Consider the following 8,494-nt stretch of genomic DNA (forward strand, 5'->3'; position numbering starts at 1 on the left):
CCACTTATATATTAATTTGATAATTTCTAGAGGACTCCTGGGGCATGACTAAGTTCTTTGACCTATCAATTCAAAATTCCTGTGCAATATCAATACAGTACCAAGAACTTTCGTACTTATTCTCAAGGCTATGAATCAGATAAATTTTTTGGTATCTTATAACTTTAATTAAGACAGTATGACTCCATTTAGAAAGGCAATAAACTCTACCCTTACCTAAGAGTTCAGGATCACTTCCTTACAATGATAAGGCATCAAAGGGGAACTTTTATGGAGACATAAAACAAGGAGAACAGAGGCATAAGACATCAACGAGGTAGGTTCTGCATAACTAGCAAAGGAAGTGAACAAATTATTAGTGTTATGAATGGATAGCAAATGGACTGCCTCAATGCTTTACTGATATCTACAGTAAATCAAAAGAGCTAGGTGAGGTCCACCATTGTGTTGGGTGACAGTAGGAGAAGACTGGCCTTCCTGGGGCAATGTGCATTAGCACTTAATTTTCAATTTAACTTGTAACATTAGTATTCAAACTTGCAATTTCATGACAGATTAGATTAGCCCACTGGCCTTCAACAATATAAAATTGGGAGGCACTATTGATTGGATAATTCTTCTGATAGAAAACAGTACTATCTTGCAGAGATATTATGGGTGAAAGGGTGGAATCTTAATGGATAGACTTCAGATTTTACCATTAGGAATATGATGCAGTGGGCTGCCCACCATGCTCAGCCTGGCCGCTGGGAACAGGGCCTGGGTCTACACATAGGTGAACAGCCTGAAGAGCCATGAGTACTGGGACTAAGACGTGCACATCTTGAGCTGGGGTAATCAGTACAATTACCAACTGGTTAGGAAAATTGGTCAGGGAAAATATACTCAATATTTGAGGTCATTAACACCACCAACAATGAGGGAGTGGTTGTAAAAATTCTCAAGCCAGTGAAGAAAAAGAAGATAAAATGAGAGGTTAAGATTCTGGAAAATCTTCGAGGTAGAACAAATATCATTAAGCTCATTGACACTGTGAAAGACCTAATGTCAAAGACTCCAGCTTTGGTATATGAATATATCAATAATACAGATTTTAAGCAACTATACAAGATCCTTACAGACTTTGATATAGGGTTTTATATGTATGAACTGCTTAAGGCTCTGGATTACTGTCATAGCATGGGAATCATGCACAGAGATATCAAACCTCACAATGTTATGATAGATCACCAACAGAAAAAGTTTCAACTAGTAGACCAGGGTCTGGCAGAACTCTACTACCCTACTCAGGAGTATAATGTGCATGTGGTCTCTAGGTATTTCAAAGGGCCTGTCCTCTTAATGGACTACCAGATGTATGGCTACAGTCTCAACATATGGCTATATGCTGGCCAGCATGATTTTCCAAAAGGAGCCCTTCTTCCACTGCCAAGACAACTATGACCAGCTTGTCAGAATTGCCAAAGTACTTGGTACTGATGAGTTATATGTATATCTGAAGAAGTACCACACTTCAATGATATCCTGGGGCAACACTCATGAAAACACTGGGAAAACTTCATCCATGGTGAGAATAGGCATCTCATCAGTCCTAAGGCCCTAGATCTTTTGGACAAATTTCTGTGCTATGACCATCAACAAAGGCTGACCACCAAAGAGGCTATGGAACACCCTTATTTCTACCCTGTGATGAATGAGCAGTCCCAGCCAAGCTCAGAAAATTCTGTGTTCTCCAGTGGTCTCACAGCAGCATGATGAAGACTGGAAAATGATGGGTAATTCAAGATTGATAATAACCAATAAAACATCCAACCAAAAAACTTGAAGGAAAACTACAGTGTTATATGAGAAATTCTGATCATTCCTTTTAAATGCAAAGAAGAATTAAGAATATTTTTTAGTCTGTCAAAAAAAAAAAAAAAGAGAATTCCCAGTAAACAGGGAAAAGCCAATAATCTCGCATACTTTAAGAGGTAGAGAAAGGCCTCTTTCCTTTGGAATGAATGGGAGAGGAGAAGCTCAGAATTGTTGTCATGTAATTTTCATTTTACAGGAAACCACTGTCACTTGACCAGCCCAGCCAACAAACTCTGAATGTATAATTTCCTATCTATTCCATCATAGTCCTGGTTTTCTCTGGTGAGATCCTGGCTCAGGTTTTAGCAAAGTGTCAGCTACCGTTAACACGAAGGAGATATTAAAAGTGACCATATTTCTTTCTTTCCTTTTTTTTAAAGCTCTTTTACAAATTCATGTTTTACCCATTTTCTTAATGGCATGAGCTCTCCAGGGACTGTCCCTTATCACTGCAGTTTTCTTTTAAGTCTCTAAGAATATGCAAATGAACTGAAATCATTGCTGCAAAACAGTCCTCTTGGGTGGCATCTGACATCACTTTCATTCTCTTGATGTCACTGCCCAGGGCAGTCATTCTTGTCAAAAAGTTATATATGTGTGTATACCACAAAGCTCAATGCAGCTGGCTAAGGTCTGTACACTTGTAAGACCGTGGGTTTGGTTTAGTTTTTGTTTAGTTTTTGTTTTTCCTGGCTTGGCCATTTTCTTTGTTAGTTGTAGGAGAATCCTACAGGGTTTCCTTGCCCCAGACTCTCCATGTACACATATTCTAATACTGAAACATAGGCTTATTGTTTACAGCCAGCACTATTGAGGAAAAAAAGTCAGTGCCTCTTAATTGGAGAAGCTGGGTTAAAACTAGTGGCCACTCTCTGGCTTATAAAAGGAAAGAGAAGAGTGTGTCACTCTAGTTCATTCAGAATGGCTTTTGGGCAAAGTATGGATGGGGAATCTTTCTTCCTCTTTTCTTCCTTTCCCCTTGTGAAAGAAGCTACTTCTGACAGAAATCAAAGGAATGTATTCTTTCAAGTTCTTATGTATTAGATGCACAAATTTACATTATTCTACTTGAATGAGAGAAATATCATTTATGTGTCAAGAATCTGGAGTAGTGTTGGAAAGGCCCTGAAATAACCTAGGTTACTGAGGATGGGATTGGGATGGGGGAGGGCAAGGACAGGAATGTAGGACTTCAGTTAAGGAAAGGAGTTGGGACCATTGGAGCAAGTGTGAACAGATTTGAATCCAGGATGCTAATTCACGTGTGTTAGCAGAGTAAGCTAGATTTTTGAAATATAGGGCTGTGATTCATTTTGTGGGCATGCCCTGGAAACTTGTCACCAGCACTGTTTAACATGGGTTGGGCCTGTCCATCACAGCTACCTTTTGTAGGTCTCTGCTTAAAAACTGATTCAGCAGCTGTGGGGACTTGACACATTTAGGCTAGAACTAGAGGTTCCTACCCCCCTTTAGGATTTCTTTATTAACTATTTAATAATGCCATACTTCTTATATGTTAAATTGTTTGTTTGAAACATCTGTTTACATTCCATATTCCAATAAAGTCATATTGATATTGCTTGTAGAGTAGAGCTTGACAAAGCAGATGGGCCAACTTTTTATATGAGACATAGGAAAGACAAAAGGAGAAGATGTCCAAGTGATCTGAGAGAATGAGGAGGGAACAATAAGTAGTTTTAGATGAATTGGAATAAAGGAAAATGCCCATGGATTGGGAAATAGCTAAATAATATCAATGTATATGAATGTAATGTAATGGTACTTTACTGTAAGAAATGAGGAATGTAATAAATATAAAGAAACATGGAAAGATTTACATGAAGAACAAAGAAAATAGAGTCAAGAAAACAGTATATGCAATGACTATAATAATGAAAACAGAAAAAATACAACCAAACACAAATAATCAAAAGTGAATGTTGCAAAATTGTAAAGAATGAATATGGCTCGGGGCAGCTAGGTGGCACAGTGGATAGAGCACTGGCCCTGGAGTCAGGAGTACCTGAGTTCAAATCCAGCCTCAGACACTTAACACTTACTAGCTGTGTGACCTTGGGCAAGTCACTTAACCCCAATTGCCTCACTAAAAAAAAAAAAAAAAGAAAGAAAAAAAAAAGAATGAATATGGCTCAAAAGAAGTACTATGAGAATACACTTCCACTCTATGTTTTTGGGTGAGAAGTAAACAAGCATACCATACTGCACATATTTTCAGAGTTTTTCAAGTTACTGATTAGTCATACTGATGTATTTCGTGCTCTTTTTTTCATTAAGAAAATAGTATTTTTTTATATGGAATGGCTACCTGGGAGTGGAAAAGAGGATGAATGCTTAGAGAAATCTAGTCAACGTAAAAACAAAAGGTACTGGTAAAATGTACATTAAAAAAACAACATAAATTTGATCCTAAGGAAGAGATATAAGAAAATATCCCCCACCCTATTACTTTGCAGAGGTGAAGGATGGGTCCTAGATGTGGCACATTGTATACACTGTTGGATTTTTTCTAACCATTGATCTGTTTTGCTGATATTTTCCACTAGCACCCTGGCTGTTGTGATAGCTATCTGACAGAATTTAGAACAGCAACTAAAGCAACAGCCATAGTGGTCTTGATGACATAACAGAGTCATTATTATTTAAGAAATCCATAGATTCAAAAATAGTAAATACATCTTTATTAAGCACCTACTATATATCAGGCTCTGTGCTAAGTTCTGGGAATACAAAGAATAACAAAAGATAATCCCTGCCTACAAGAAGCTCACAATTTAATGGGGGAAGATAACACAAAAAGAATCTAAAAATGGTATCTGGCAAGGTGTGTGTGTGTGTGTGTGTGTGTGTGTGTGTGTGTGCATGCGTGCATGTGTTCTTATGCATGAAAATGATGACATTCTGTAGCTAGCATGGGAAATGATGAAGTTATTGCCCAGGGAGGTCCTCCTTAAATGATAAAGGATCTGAGAAGAGCTCTCCAATGTCCACCCTCCACATACTTTAATCAGATGAAGGGAGGGGCCCCAGGGGTTGGGGATACTGAAGGGGTGCGAGCTTCAGATTTGATCTCATCTTTTAGAATGATGAGTTTTTGAAGAATATGAAGTCCAGGAGAGCATCCAGTAATGAAAAGATTAGCAGATGTAATGCTTACAGCACATGTGTGCATTCACACATTTACAAAATATTTAATTCTTTTCTCTTAGGTTTCAGATACTCTAATGTCAAATACATGGAAAGACCTTAAGTTTTTGAAGCACTCCTTCAAAAGCCTGGGCCATGAGGATTCCAACAGGTACAAACTGAGACTGTTGAAACACCTGATCAACCTGATAAAGCTAAAGAATCCCTTGTAGGGAAGGCGAGTGTGCTTTGTCCGAGTTCATGCAGAAACACTTCCAATGATACAATATTAGGAACAAGAATATTTATTAAGTGGAAGAGATCCTATTTGTGTGTGTACGTGTATGACAAATAATACCATGACTGTGGAGGAGAAACAGTAAGAATCTTTTATGTTTAAGAGAATCATGTAGCAGAGTTAAGAGTCTACGCCACAACTGTAGGCATGATGTTATACTTCAACTATAGCCAGGCAATTGGCAAAACATCCCTGAGATCTTCTCCAACTTTATCTACATGTTGGTTGTATGTTAATATGTTGTCTTCCCCATTGATTTCTGAGTTCCTTAAGAACAGGGTCCATCTTTTGCCTTTCTTTGTATCCAAAGCACTTAACACAGTGCATGACCCATAGGAAGTACTTACTAAATGCTTGGGTGCTTGTCAATCTGTGAAGCAAGCAAGGGTACCGAAGAAGAAATTGAAGCTCACTGTAAATCAACTGGTACAGAGTGACGTAAGAAGAACCAGAAAAAAAAGATTTGATCTATAGCATTAAAATATTATAATAGATAATCTGCAGATATTTTATAAACTAATGAAGAATGAGAACCATAACAACTAGTAAGCAGTGCTAATTGATATTAATTAACACTGAATCATATCTAGGTTTTGTTTTTGTTTTTGGATTTTGTGCTTTGTTTTTGCACTTTTTATGAGTGATCCTCTGGGGACTGAAGACTGATGATGTTTAGGTCCCTAATTTAGATGATTATACCACAGTGCTAATTCCTATCCTGGAAAAAGGTATCCTTTTATACATTCCCACAGAACCACAGGACATACTCCTATCTCCTATGGTGGTAGAAAGTAATAAAAACTCCACCTTGGAAAGGAAATGTTCTATGGATGACCTCCCCTCCATAGAATCAATTGGTGCTCTGAAAATTCAAATTTACCTAGGAGTAATCAGAGATGTCTAAGGCCTATGAGCCCTACAAATTAGTGCTGACTTTGTGGACTCTCTTCAAATACTCCAATAGATATCAAAGTTACCATCATAACTTTTTTGCCCAAGGCACGTGATGGTAAGGATCTTGACCTTGAAATACTTCTTGAAAGGATGATGAGATAGGAGAGGCCCATAAAGTTTTTTAGGACCACTGAACCTGACAAGAAATTTTGGTTGGCCAATCTAGAGAAGCTTAAAACCTTTACCCAGGCCTTGTCTATCACCACAGATATTCAGCAATTCATGGATGAAATCCAAAACATATTATAAGTAAGACTTGTCTACACATCCAGTTGGGTTATACAGGGTTAAATGCATTCTTGTTCTCACAAAGAAAAAACGTTTGAAAGCTAGATGATGAATTATTCCTATACAATACTTCAAAATGATTCAGAGATGCCATGATTCTTGGGTATTACTTCTTGATGTTGACAGTGACTGTGGTTCAGAATACTAGGGAGGCAAGGGGTAGAACACAAAGAAAGTGAAAATTGATCATCTGTCGCATAGTAATTGATTCTGAAAGGTGACATCTGGTGGATAGCAATCATACAAGTTTTGGAACTAACTTGTGCTTTGCCACTGAACACTTGCTCATCCTCAAAAGCAATCATTTAGATCCTTGGTGATTGGCAAAGGCTCTACAACGTCACCAATCCCTAGGATTTATAGCTCAGAAAGAGATCTGGTTAATGGATATGGCTTTTTGGAGGAATATTCAGGGGGTAACAATCAATGTGCTAACCCATGATGAGGGAGAGTGGCAATCATTCATCACCAGGGCACACTTTACTCGCAGATGGTCTTTAAACTGTTATCTGATGACCAGTATTGTGGAGCCCTAGATATAAAAGAATCTCTGGGTGTACACTATACCTGTGACAGGTGCAACACAATCTTCATGCATAATCAGAAGGAAAGCTGTTTCTATTTTTGTGGCATCATCAACATGCCAAATGTGGAACAGTTGAGCTGTTTACTGCAGGGCCTTTTGTCATTTGGATGCCTGTCTAAATCAGCACAGAGCTTTGGCAGAGTCTGGGGAAATATCTTGCCAGGATCCAAAATTTTGTGAAGGCTATTACAAGACCATGTGCTCACTAAAGATCACCATTGTAAGGGTGTGTGGTATAATATCTGTCATATGTGTGTCCAGTGAGATTCTCTTAACTGGGGCTGATCAAATAATTTGAGCCCATTAACACACACATATATGTGTATTTCTATATCTAACTATATATATAGATATAGATATGTATCTATATATCTTGAATATATCTATTTATCCTGTATGATTCTGAATGCATACAAGAGATGGGAATATACATCTCAATGCTATTTATGGTGCACACATGCATAAACCTTCCTGGGAGTGGGAATTTAAAGGTGCATATTGTATGGCATAATCATCAACTACAGAAGCAATAATTCATCAATACGAAATTTAAAACCTTTATATTCATTGCTCATAATTCAAAATGTCTTGACGTGAACTTTGTAGTTCATTGGCTCATTTCTAAGAAAATGGAAACAGAGGCTATATCACAAGTTGGGGTAGGGGAGAGAAACTAATCTGTATATGGATTAAGGTCTTAAACATTCACTCCATTGATCCTTTATGTTAATTTTTTTACACAAAAGGGATCAAAGAAATAGGAAAAAGTCCTATGCATACAAAAATATTTACAGCGTGTCATTTTGTAGGGGCTAGAATCTGGAAACTAAAAGGATGCCAATTAATGATAGAGGAATGGATGAATAAACTATGATATATGAATGTGATATAATACTGTAAGAAGTGGAGAAAAATAATTTCAAAGATACATGAAAAGACATATATAAACTGAGGCAAAGTGATGTGAGCAGAACCACAAATTACCATAGAACTGAGATTATAAAATGAATGATTTTGAAGACTTTTATAAAGTGATTAATGAGATAAACAGAATCAGGAAAACAATTTATATTTGAGCATAGACACTGCAAAGACAAACAACTTTAAAAGCTGCAAGAAATCTGATCCACAGAATGACCATTCATGCATGAGTCCATAGAATCAATGATGAAACATCTTATCTACCTCCTGACATAGAAGTCATAGATTTAAGGTACAGAATGAGAAACACAGACATAAACATAAAGCTATGTGTGTGTATGAATACACACATATTATACATACACATACATATATAAATTTAATTACACAATATATACATGAATACACATTCATACATATATATTTATGTTTAAATACATGATATA

General features: G+C 37.1%; 1 pseudogene; it reads left to right on the forward strand.

Annotated features, from left to right (window-relative positions):
• The first annotated feature begins 730 nt into the window (after window positions 1–730).
• Window positions 731–1,755, forward strand: LOC122726657 (annotated as a pseudogene).
• Window positions 1,756–8,494: the final 6,739 nt, after the last annotated feature.

The sequence above is a fragment of the Dromiciops gliroides genome, chromosome 4, assembly GCF_019393635.1.
Source record: "Dromiciops gliroides isolate mDroGli1 chromosome 4, mDroGli1.pri, whole genome shotgun sequence".
NCBI lineage: Eukaryota > Metazoa > Chordata > Mammalia > Microbiotheria > Microbiotheriidae > Dromiciops > Dromiciops gliroides.